The 13,446-nt window shown below is 42.1% G+C and overlaps 1 protein-coding gene across 2 annotated transcripts in view; it reads right to left on the reverse strand.

Annotated features, from left to right (window-relative positions):
* The window catches only part of ALK (ALK receptor tyrosine kinase), a 547,569-nt gene that overhangs the window by 309,434 nt on the left and 224,689 nt on the right, over positions 1-13,446 (reverse strand). The window lies entirely within an intron of this gene.

Below are 13,446 nucleotides of genomic sequence, written 5' to 3' on the forward strand. Positions count from 1 at the left end.
GCACCTTAGAGACTGACAAATTTATTTGAGCATAAGCTTTTGTGAGCTACAGCTCACTTCATCAGATGGCATGCATCCGATGAAGTGAGCTGTAGCTCATGAAAGCTTATGCTCAAATAAATTTGTCAGTCTCTAAGGTGCCACAAGTACTTCTTTTCTTTTTGTGGATACAGACTAACACGGCTGCTACTCTGCTTCCTCTGAGAATCAGTACTGAATTGAAGCAATGATTGACCCATTGCTTGACATTTAAAATGTATGTAGAGTGGACAACACCATAGAAAATTTTGCAGGGAAAACACTACATTTGCAGGTAATTGGACTAGATTAGGATTTATCAAACATTTGAGAGTTTTCCTAATAGAGAGACTCTCTTGTGGACTTCCCCCCTTCAAATTTCTCATGCATGTGATTTAGATCCAAAGTTTGTGGCTCTGATCTTTCTAGAATAGGGTCCCAACTTGACAGGCTCGGTTATATTAGAGCTCTGTCAGTGGCCCCATTTGTATTCACACCCTAAACAAAGCTTACAGTGATTATGTTTCCTGTATAAATAGAAAGCACAAATTCATCAGCTGTGCTCTCTTATAAACCATACAGTATATTCAAAGCTATTCATGTCAGGATAAATGCTTGGTATTTTTATTGCTTCAGCCATTTATTCTGACATATTAACTTTATATGCACTTAATCCACATGAAAGGTTTGATTATTATCTGGTACATCAACTACCTTCATTTAATCCTATTTCAATAACATCTCAGACTTACCCAGGGGGACAGAGCTAAATGAACTCTCTGCAGATTAAAGCTCACCTTGAGTAAGCAAAATTACCCTCTTTTGGCAGATACCAAGTTACCAAATATTCCATAGAACAAGCACTAGTCAAATAGAAAAGGGTGCCAGTCTTTGACATAGAATATTTTCTGATTTACCATATGCACTCATTATCCTGTGAGATAACATGGAAATTCTACTTTGCACTAGAGAAGACTCGTATCTCCTGGCAGTGGTGGGGCAGAGCAAGGGCAGCAGCTTCAGCAGATGTAACTGAGCATGCTCAGTCCATGTGAGCATACTCAGTACAAGCCAAGCAGCGAATATGGGGGTGGGCACATGACCTCACATGTTCCCCCTGCATTGCCTCTGCTTTGCATTCCCATAAGGCTTTACATCACAGACATCAAAAAGCTTTCTAAAGTAGGCATTAATGTTCACAATAACTCTGCAAGTTCTGTATTCCCATTTAACAGATGGAAGAAACTGAGGCACAAAGAGGCTGAAGTCCTATCGAAAGTGCTCACTAATGTTAGGTGCTTTACTTTCTCAGATGCCCAGAGTGTGACAAGGGCATGATTTTCCAAATGCTAACCACCCATAATACAGGTAAGTACCTCTGAAAATCAGATCCTAACTATCTAAAGTTAGGCACCTAATATCAGTGAGCACTTCTGAAAATTTTCAACTGAACAACTTGCCTAAGGTGACACAGTACATCAATGGAAGAGTTGGGAATAGAACCCAGCTGTCCTGACTCCCAGTTCATTGCTCTGACAACTAGACAACACTGTCTCCAGAGGTAGATTAGCTAGCATATACTTGACATCAATTTTAGCTAGCAAATATCTGTCTTGAAAGCAGCATTGGGCAGTAAAATGTCAGAAATAGTTTCCTCATGACAGAAGATTCCATGGGCAGCAAGTAGAGAGAGAGTGAATCCGTGAATTACTGTTATTCCTTTAGTGTCAGATAGTGTTGTCTAAGGAGGTTCAAGTCTTCTCACTACCTAGACCAAATACATTTCCTAAAGTTTAAGGGAGTTTATTTGGCTGATCAGTAAAGAGATGGTAACTGTATATATCATCCTTGTGCTTCCCCATCTCTCTCTATAGTTGAGAACAACAAGAATTACAGCATTAAATCTCATAGCTTTATTTTTCCACCCCCACAAGAACACTGGGATCACAGTGACATGAAAGAGAGCAGAGATTTCTACTCATGGCAGAAAGACACTAAACCCTGCAATAATTGCTGATAACTTGCCAAATTCAGGGAGCCATTTGCTAATCTTATTGCCTTGGGATGGGGAGTAGGATTTTAAAGCTATCACAAATTAGAAGGCAATTTTGGTTCCCTCACTGCCTACTTGCAGTAGGTATGGGAAAAGTTCTTCCAAGCAAGCATCACTCTTGTGCCCAGGCTCAAGGCTAGACTTAGAATGTCAGTGAGACTCTCAAATAGGAAAAGATACTTACTGGTTGCTCTGAGGTAGATGTTAGGCAGTCACTACTCTCCTTCGTTTGGGCTGTTAACAACAGGAGTTTCTCCCCCAAAGCACTTGCTTATTGTTTCACCTATGCTCAATTCTACCTATGAACTGAAGTGTGCAGTTCTGTTGACATGAAGGTTACAGAGCCGTACCGATGGAGCAGTCCATACACAGCACTATGCGGCGACTGCACTGAATGATCCCATGCTGCACTGTTCCCAAGTGAGGGCTTGAGAGTCATGCTGGAGGACCTCCCCATCCTCCCCAAAGCAGTGCTCTTCTGACCAGTACATAAACGCACTACGGAAAGCCTCTTAATGTGCTTTTGTGGAGGCTACCCAACAAACAGAGTACAGGAGCTGTAATGTACCATTTTTAGAGGATGTAAACATATCTTGGTTTCCGAAAGCACAATTCCCTCAAGGGAAACAACAGTGTCTGCTGCACTTACTTTAGTGCTGCTCTTACTGCTATTCTACTCCATAAACACTCAGAGAAGCACTCTCAGAATTCTGTTTGGCTGTGGTGCTTTTGGAATTTCCAGAAGGTGAGAAGTGATGGATTTGCAGTGAACACATAGCAGATTCTGGAAGCAAAACGTGTATCCCACTGTAGATTTTAAAGATCCCTGATAACAGACTATACATAAGATTTCTCCATTCGGAACAAAGCATTTGGTCCATCAGCTCCCACTTCCTGCAGTGACTAATACCCAATGTCTCAGAGGAAGACCCCATCTCTCCATAATACATCTAGCCAATTAAGTCTACCCCTTGCTAAGGTTATGTCTACACTAGAAACACAACTGTAGCGTAGACACTTACTACTACAATGAAAGAGGTTCTTCCATCACTTTAGTAAATCCAGCTCTGAGAGACAGTAGCTAGGCCAACTGAAGAATTCTTCCATAGAGCTAGCAGAGTCTACACTGGGGCTTAGGTCAACTTAATTACACCACACAGGGAGTGAAATTTTTCAAAGCCCTAAGCAATGCAGTCAAGCCAACCTAACTTTGTAGCATATACCAGCCCTTAGACTTCACAATTTTATTAATATTATGCAGATCCTTTTCAAAGCCACATTAACACACATGAAGGATAGGTCCAAAAGTTCAGACCAGTACGATTCCAGGTAAATTCAGTAAATCAGTAGGAATGTGTCTAAAATCCTTCTTAGGTTACGGATTATAACTTTTCTGAGGAGCCATTATATAGCAGTGATGTTTTCCTATTAATTGGGAATGAGAGGGAAATATACTGTTTTCCACCTGGTGGGTTCCCAGGCAAAACTGGGTTCTAATCTGTTTATCAGTTTTCCAGTAAGAGGAAGTCCATGTGGCAAGCTGTATCTCAGATCATCGTGTAGGTCTTTAGGGTTGTAAGATTTCATCAGTAATTTTCTTGGACTGCTATTTTCCTTTATCAGCTTACAGCTCTAATGAGGCTCTCGGGGATCTTGCAGGGGGAATTACTAAGAAAGAGCACTGCAGCTTCAAACAAACTTCTACTGACAGTTGGGCACCTAGGGAATATAAACTGAGATGAAAGGCCCCTTCATAGAACAAGTTGTCAGTATCATGGTCTACCACTTGTAGGATTTTAAAAAATTAATAAAGCATGGTATATTGCAGTAACCCATATTTAATACTCAGGGGGTGATGTGAAGAGTTTGCAACTGGTGAAGATGATTAAAACACTAATGCTTCAGAATCTTAGGATACGGTATACTCACTAGTGAAACATTGCAGAAGCATGCATAACTAGTCACCACTTAAACTAGAGTTGACACTAGTTATCATGCCAGCTGAGTGCTGGGATTGAATAGATGTAATCCCCTAAAGAAATATAGCAAATACAGTGTCTCAAATTCAGGGCCACTTAGCTCTGCATGACTCTCACCATGCTGCTCAGTCACTAGGATCACTCAGAACTACCTGGGGGCAGTGGGGACAGAAAGTCTCCTGCACCAAAAGAATGAGCCACAACCACTCGAGCTAACCGAAAATCTCCTCTAGCTGTTGCAATTTAAGGATTTTGACACTTGGTTGAGCCATTCTAATTCTATCCAGCAGAGGGCAGTAGTAGACATATCTCTCACACACTTTCACTACAATACTTTATTATTTAATTGTGCCTTTCATCCAGACAAATTCCAAAGTGCTTCACAGCCTATATCCTACAATCACACACCCACTGCTGAAACAGTGCAATTTTTGAGTTAGAATGATTATATGCTAGTAACATTACTCAGCCGGTTTTCTTTCTTTTGTTTTAAATAGTGAGGGGTCTGCATTGTAATACCAGCTCCTAAACTTCCCCATCTCCAGCATGTCCCTCCCCCTGAGACACATTATGGGAAAGTCCTAAATATCAATTTGCTCAGGCTTCTGATTTGTATCTGCACTATTTCTCCATCTTTCTAATATTTGCAGTCAACCCATAATGGGTTTCTCCATCTTTGTTGGTTATTTCCTTTTACAGTGTCTGTATTAATTGTCTGTCACTCCACACCTTGCAAGAAAAAGATATTTAAGAATAAGCACAAGAGAATTATTGCAACTGACATTAAAGTGTATTTATAGCACCCTAATGATTGCAACATTCAATAGAGGAATAAATCTTGCACTAAGAATTACTGCCTAATGGTTGGAGGTTTGTTTTCAGCATTTTAAAATTCATATTGTGAGAAGGAAATGACAGCTCAAGGGATTAGTAATGGCATATTGTTGTCTTCACTGGTTCAAATTCAGCCAGGATTATTTGGGACTGAAAGTAATATTTATTTGTTAAGAATCATCACCGTCGGAGTGTTCAGTGCAATATAGGACACAAACGTTGTATAAACCACAGTACTTATCCCCAGGAGCATACAAATGAAAAGACTTACACCGATTAGACAAGAATGCACTAGAAGATACAGACCAAATCGTTACCACCTGGCAGTTGTTTGATGGCCTGTGTGAACTGAACTGTTGGAACAGACCGAATCTACCGGACAGAAATTCCACTTTTCCTTTAGAGATACCAATGAGTGATTGTGCAAGGAGTGTGAATTCATTTCTCAAAACTGGTCCCTTCAGAACAGGATTGAGGCACATTGGTAGATAAGTATACACCGTGAGATTTTTTTTTTTAATCTGTAAATATGCGAGAGAGAGAGAGAGAGAATGAACACTCCAGGGCTGGGCATTGGGAATCTAACAGTGAGCACGAAATTCATTTTTATCCATGAAGTCTGAAGAGTGCACAGGCTCAGGAGAGCCGAGCAGACTCACAGGCAAATTACTGTTTGGAGCTCCGTTTTGCTCACTATTTTGAAGGCATATTGCTCATTGTACAACCGAAATTTACCTAGACCCCATGCTAACCTTCAGGTATTTCGCAGTACTTCATCTTTGCCACTAAAAGAGGCAACATCAATGAAGCGAAGTTACAGACAACTTTATTTGTGCTAGAGACATTAATCCCACCCCATTGAAAGTGAAATCTTAGTTGGAAAAGTAAATTTTTCCAAAAGGCATTGCAGAGCTCCCCCTCGGTGATTTCTGTATCAAATGTGCACAGGTTGGACAGAAGACATCTGCAAGGTTTGAAGTTAGAAAGACATCTTCTGTTCAACGTGTGCACATGTAGATGGAAGCATTGACATCAGAATCACCTCCTGCAACTCTGACCCCTGCCCTTTCTGGCTGGTAGAAGAGTGTAGAGAACGTTTAGTACCCCTTCTAATTGTTAACACCACCTTTGATGAGGAGAATTACCATCCATTGTAAAAAAAAGCACTGTGGGTGGACTAAAGTAACCATCACTACACACTTTGCCAGCTGCCACTTAGTCTTCAACCTTTTTTAAAGCAAGCTAATTGAAAAAACTAACAAAAACCAGTCATCAATCCGTCCTCTCAGTTGCTTGTATCCTGGATTCCTCCCAGTCACTCTTCAAACCAGGATATAGTAGAGGCATACTGGTTGCTCTGGTGAATGATCTCATGTCCATAAACAAGGGAAATATATCCATACCTTCTCTGAGGGACCTCTCTGAAGCAGACACCAAGCATGGAAGATTTCAGCCCAAACAGAAAAAGTTACAGTGGAAAACAAGGGGGTTATAATGAGAAGCGTTACCATAGGGGATGCGAGTTCTCCTTACAATGTATCTGTGGGGCCAGATCCTCAGCTGGTGTAAACAGATATGGCTTCACTGAAGTCAATACTCCATGATGTTTTAAAATTCTTCAGGATGAAGGGGGTTATACTAAATTTACATTTTTAGTTATGTACTTAGGGGACTAAAAACAAGAATTTTTGATATAAGATGGGGACTTAGTTGGAAGAGACAGGGGAGGAGAATAGGGTGACCAGATAGCAAGTGTGAAAAATTGGGATGGGGGCTGGGGTAATAGGTAACTATATAAGAAAGCCCCAAATATTGGGACTGTCCCTATAAAATCAGGACATCTGGTCACCCTAGAGACGAAAGAGTTGGGTGTATTGGTGGATCACAGGATGACTATGAGCTGTCAATGTGATGTGGCTGTGAAAAAGGTTAATGCAGTCCTAGGATTCATCAGGCAAGGTATTTCAAGTAGAGGTAGGGAAGCGTTAGTACCATTATGCAAGGGAATGGGGTGAGACCTTATCTGGAATATTATGTACAATTCTGGAGTCCTATGTTTAAGAAAGATGAATTCAAACTGGAACAGGTGCGGAGAAGAGCTACTCAAATGATCAGAGGAATGGAGAACATACCCTATGAAGAGAGACTCAAGGAGCTTGACTTGTTTACTTAAGCTAAAGAAGGCAGAGGAGAGATAGGATTGCTCTCTATAAATGCATCAGAGGGATAAATATCAGCAAGGGAAAGAAGTTATTTAAGTTCAGCACCAACGTGGACACGAGAACAAATGGATATAAACGCCATCAACAAGTTTAGGCTCAAATTAGGTGAAGGTTTTTAACCATCAGAGAAGTGAAGAACTGGAACAGCCTTCCAAGGGGAGCAGTGGGGGCAAAAAAACCTAACTGACTTAAAGACTGAACTTGATAAGTTTACGGGGAGGAAGGTATGATGAGACTGCCTACAATGGCATGTAGCCAATCTGTGACTGCTAGTTGTAAACAACCCCAACCACCAGTGATAGGACACTAAATGGGGAAGGCTCTGAGTTACTAAAGAGAATTCTTTCCCAGGTGTCTAGTTGTTGGGTCTTGCCAAAATGCTTAGAGTTCAAATGATCACCATATTTGGGGTCGGGAAGGAATTCTCCCCTGGGTCAGACTGGCAGAGACCCTGGGTTTTTGCCTTCCTCTTCAGCATGAGGCATGGGTCACTTGCAGGTTTAAACTAGAGTAAGTGGTGGATTCTCTGCTACTTGAGGTCGTTAAATCAAGATTTGAGGAATTCACTAATGCAGGCAGGGGTTATGGATCTGCTACAGGAGTGGGTGGGCGAGTTTCTATGGCCAGCAATGCGCAAGAGGTCAGACTAGATGATCATGATGGTCCCCTGTGGCCTTAAAATCTATGAGTCTATTATCATACAGTGATAGCTACTAATCAGGCCAGTGAGCTCAAGGGCAAAAGTAAAAAATAATGGCAAGCATGAGAATTTATAATGAAGTGGGCAGATTGCGTTACTTGAAGAAAATAACTAAACCAATACACCAAAGCCAAATTATATATACACCCAGTGAGTCTCCTTAGACTCAAGTTACATTAAAGTGTCCCAAGTAGCAATTCAGAGACATTTCCTCTCTAATTACCAGAAGCCAGAGTTTTGTTAGTTTAACTTATCGTCTGGAAAAGCAAAGCCCAAAACAAAGAGACTAACTTAATCTGATCACCATTATAAAGCAGCAGTTTTATAACCTTTTGCAAAATTGATAGATTTTTATTCTGAACAAACTCCACCTTACTGCTAAAAGGATTTTATTACCTTTCGCATATTAGTGCAATACTACACCAGATTAAATTAAAGCCTTAAAAACTATTAACAGTCAATGTTTATTGGGGGCTGTACAGAAAAAAAAATGTCAAGCCAATGAATGGAGCTCTATAAAACAACAGCTTTGAAAAGCAGGGACATGGGAGCAGGCAACAGACATGGAAGAGGTGGAGGCAAAAAAAATCTGGGTTGCACCATTGAGAAAAGGCATCGGTATGGATCTCTGTAGTTCTTGATTGTCTAAGGTTAGCTGTGGGATATTTCAGTCACTAAAGCAAACCACTGAAATGTGCTTAACTATAAGTATGTGAATATCCCCACCAACATCAGTGTGATTCCACATACTGTGACAAAGCTCTGTCCTTGCCTCCATGGGTCCCGCATTTCCTGGTGGATTTCGCTAGCCTCAGAGGTTCACTGTGACCCTGCACGTAACCCTTCTTTCTCTAGAGACAAGGGTCACAGTCTACTGAGCCATTTTCATCATAAGCTAGCAAGGGAGGTGAGGAGAAGTTATCCTTCCTTGCACAGTCTCTGTTGTCTCCCAGTCTCAGTGATTAATCAGGGGGCAAAGGTGCAGGGGGGAGCCCAGGCCCACCCTCTACTCCGGGCTCCAGCCCAGGGACCCTAACAGTATCAGCTATGGTAGCTGACTTTTTAGAAACTTGACAGGTACAATTCCCTGGGCTACTTCCCCCACAGCAGCCCTCACTTCCTCAAGCTCCACTTCACCCTTACCTCAGGGCCTCCTTCCTTGTGCCTGATAATGGTGTCTACTACTCAGCCTCTCCAACAGCACAACTTCCTCCCACAGCTCCTGACATGCACACCCACCTGACTGGCTGGGAGGCTTTTAACTAGTTTCAGCCAGCCCCTGATTGGCTTCAGGTGTCCCAATCAACCTAGCATTCTCCCTGCCTTCTGGAAAGTTCTTAATTGGCCCCAGGTGTCTTAATTGACCTGGAGCAGCTTCCATTTCACTTAACCTGGTACCAGGGATTTGTTTAGCCTGGAGCTAATATATCTCCCACTACTTTTCTATAGCCATCTGGCCTTGCCCCATCACAATACTAAAAGATATGCATGTGCCTACATGTTTTGCTGCATTAGGGCCTAAAACACATGATGAAAGCTTGCTATGAATTACTACAAACCACTGAGCAGAGCTATTCCTATTCTTTGAGTAATGGTGAAATCCTGAACCTAATGAAGTCAATGAGGCCTGATGTTACCCATAATACAGTGCTTTGTAGGCATTTACCATGTTTCACATAATGTCAGAGCAATTAATGAATGCCATCACAAATTCATACCAGGTGTAGTATTATACCCATTTTACAAATAGGTATCGTGAGGCACTGAGAGGTTCAGTAAGGTGTTGTATGATTCAAATGAGCCTGAGACTAAAAGTGGAAATGAAATCCTAGAGCCCCAACTGTTAGGGGCTTTTACTAGATCTCACGCTGACTCTCAGTGAGTCATTTCTAATTATCTAAAGATAAAGATTCAGGAATTATTTGAAGCAAAATGAAGATATAAAATCAAGGAGGGTTCTCTTCTCCCATTGACCTTGCAGGGAAATTTCCCTAGGTAACATTCCTTTTGTGTACAAGGCAGCTACTCATATAAATCCCTTCATGCATTTGACAACCTATTTGCCATGACCCTTGCAAACTTTGGCAGTGCTCCAGGAACATCAGCTTGAAAAAGTGAGGGGTGGGGGAAGAAAATACACTCCAATCTCTATTAAGGCCCCCACCTATCCCCCAAAAGTGAGCCTAAAGCTTGTATACATAAGTGAGAAGCATCAAAACTCAGACACACACACAGCTTCATTCACAGCTTTCCCGTGTTGCCATGCAGTTAAAGAGTAGTGCATGAACTGAATATGAACTCAATAATAAAAGCCTGTTTTTACATCCTTACTATTTATGCATTTATGGTTTGTATTGCAGTAGTACCTAGAGTCAGAGACTGAGGTGCTGTACATACATAAAAGAAAGACCACCCTTGCCCCAAAGAGCTTACAATCTGAAAAACGGACTTTGAGACTGAGATTTCTAAAGCAGAGAGAAAGAAAAGGGCAAAATTTAAATTTCCAGCTATTGCCTTCAGTAATAGGAACTAGAACCAGATGCTGTTGTGGCCCAATTCCTAAATAATTCAGTAGCGAGTTTGCTCCCAGCTGAGAAGCAGTGAACTGAAAAAAGTAGTCAGTTAATTAAAAACTTAAAATTCAACACTGAAATTAAACCTTCCTAGAGACTGATAAAAAAGAATTTAAAGAGTTCAGTCTTGCACAGCAGATCAGCTATCATGCATTTTCTGCTTTGTTATGGACAAAGGTAAACACCAAGTCACTCTCAGGTCCGCCTTTCAGAGAACAGATGAGAGGAGAGGTTGCTTCATCTTGCATTGGGAAGAAGAGGCAACAGAGAAAGCTAAGTAGTATGTGTATGTTCTGTCAATACAAACAAAGAGGCAGCAAATACATTTCCTAAAGCAGTGGTTCTCAAACTTTTGTCCTGGTGACCCCTTTTTCACATTGCAAGCTTCTGAGTGTGACCCTCCTTAAAATTAAAAACACTTTTAAATATATTTAACACTATTATAAATGCTGGAGGCAAAGCAGGGTTTGGGGTGGAGGCTGACAGCTCGAGACACACACACACACCCATGTAATAACCTTGCGACCCCCTGATGGATCCCAACCCCCACTTTGAGAACCTGTTTTAAAGGCTTCACCGTCCCTGTGTGCATGTTAATGGGAGAATAAGAAAGGAAGTCTAACGCTGTACCTCTAGTTATCACTTTTCCTTTGAGAGTGGTTAGTCATTATGCTCAGCAGGCTAAGAGCTTTAAAATTAAGGAGGCTGATGGCAAACCAACACACAGTTTCTGAACTGACTCATTGCTGGAACAGACTGAGCATTGCAACAAGTCAGACTGTGCAGCAATGTCACTATCCTCCTCATCTAATAAGGAGCCGTTATTGTGAGTTATTCCCTTGGAGAATGAGACGTGCAGCAGGAGAGGAGTAAAAATCAATACCATATACTCATCCGCATAGCCTCCTATTTTGTGTTAGGATTTGGCTGTACAAGTAAAGGCTGCAGTATTGTCAACCCCAAGAATTAAAAAATCATGAGTCAGACCTCCTTAAATAATCATGAGGTTGGCCCTAAAATTCAGGTTTTAAAAAAAATTCCTTTTTTGGCCTCTCCTTGTTTTTTGAACTGCCCTATCTACCTCCAGAGCATGTGCACATGTATGCCTCTCTCTCAGTTACAATTACCAAGTTCCCAAGATGTGTACAGTGAGGTGATTCTGTACTCTACTGCAGGCACACTTCGCTACCCTCTTCCATCCCTAGGGGTCAGCCACTGCAGGGTCCCCTTCTCCCCCTTCCCAGGCCTGATGAGGGCACTTCCAGGGGGTTCATCACGCCCTTCCCCAGGCCTAGTGTTACAGGGAGGGAGAGGAGCAAATAGCAGATTGCAGGGCCGCCCAGAGGGGGGGCCAAGTGGGGCAATTTGCTTGAGGCCCCCCATACAGGGTGGGGGGCAATTTCAGCGGAGGGTCTTTCAGTCCCTCTCTTCCTCATCGGCGGCACTTCGGCAGCAGCTCAATTGCTTCGCTTCAGTCTTCTGCAGCAATCTTCTTTCTTCGGCGGCATGACTTGGATTTTTCTTTTTTTTTTTTCTTCGCCACTTGGGACGGCAAAACTAACTTTTTTTTAAAATGGAAGGGCTCCCCGAAATTGCTTTGCCCCAGGCCCCCTGAATCCTCTGGGCAGCACTGGCAGATTGACCCATTGTCCATGGGGGCTGAGTGTGTCAACTCAAATTGATATTCTAAACATTTAATTTAACCCAAACAAAAGTTGTTTTTCATTTGTTTCAGAGAGAAACACACAAACAAACAAAAAAATCAATTTGGGTTTGAAATGAACCAAATGTTTAGGGAATTTTTCAGTTTGGCTATCAAACTGAAAAAACAATTATTCACTCAGCTCTAGCTGGCAACTCCATATCCACCCTCTCCTACCCAAAACCCCCCAGAGAACTCTCACTGCTTTCTGCAGATGCTCCAATTGGTTGCTCTTCTCCAGGATGCAGGGAGAGCAGCCAGAGTGATTTTCTTCAGCAGGGCTGAAATTCATGAAGCTTTTCCCATTGTTGCGAGCCAGCCTCCGGCCCCGACCAAAATTGTGTTACGCTTGGGAGGGTTGGCAACACTGGGGTTGGGTGTCCACTTTCAGATATAGTAGGATGTGCCTGATGCAAGTCCCCTTCCAAACTTTGGGGGTGTTCAAAGCAGTGATTCTGAAATGAATCTTTGCAGTGAGCAGAACAAAAACAATGGGTCAAAACATACCTGAGACTGTGGGGACTTCTAAATCTATATCTGAATTTTACAGGATGTGCTTATCTTTAGAGAAGACATGACCCAAACCCTCTTCTCAAATTAAACATCCATACTTTTCTGGATATTAGAAAAATCCACACCCCACTGGTTTTTTTCATGCCATGATATATGGAATCATAGTTCTTCTTAACCAGGAGTTGTTCATTAAAGAAAACAACTACTTCTATAGACAAGTAAGTAGGCCCCACACAGCTTTCTTTCCAGGTTTGTTTCCTTAATTTACCAGGGTCCATGTCCTGTTGGTCACCCTATACAGCATAAATAGATATCTAGTGTCTCTATAATAATCTCTTCAGTTTATCCAAGAGATTTCAGAGAGGAGTTGATCATAGTCTACAAGTATCTACATAGGGAAGAGATTTCTGATAGGTTAAAGTGATGTCTACTAGCAGAAAAAGGCACAATGAGATCCAGTGTTGGAAGCTGCTGTTTGACATATTAAGAGTAGAAAAAAAGGAACTTTTTAACAGTGAGGGTAATTAACCATTGGAACAATTTACACAGGGTGTGGTGGATTATCCGTTATTTGTGGTCTTTAAATCAAGAGTGGATCTCTTTCCAAAAGATCCACTCTAGCGCAGTGGTTCCCAAACTTGTTCAGCCGCTTATGCAGGGAAAGCCCCTGGCAGGTCGGGCCGGTTTGTTTACCTGCCGCGTCTGTAGGTTTGGCCAATTGCGGCTCCCAGTGGCTGTGGTTCGCTGCTCCTGGCCAATGGAAGCTGCTAGAAGTGGCGGCCAGTACGTCCAGCAGCTCCCATTGGCCTGGAGCTGCGATCGGCCAAACCTGCAGATGCGGTAGGTAAACAA

Source organism: Caretta caretta, chromosome 3 (genome assembly GCF_965140235.1).
Source record: "Caretta caretta isolate rCarCar2 chromosome 3, rCarCar1.hap1, whole genome shotgun sequence".
Lineage (NCBI taxonomy): Eukaryota > Metazoa > Chordata > Testudines > Cheloniidae > Caretta > Caretta caretta.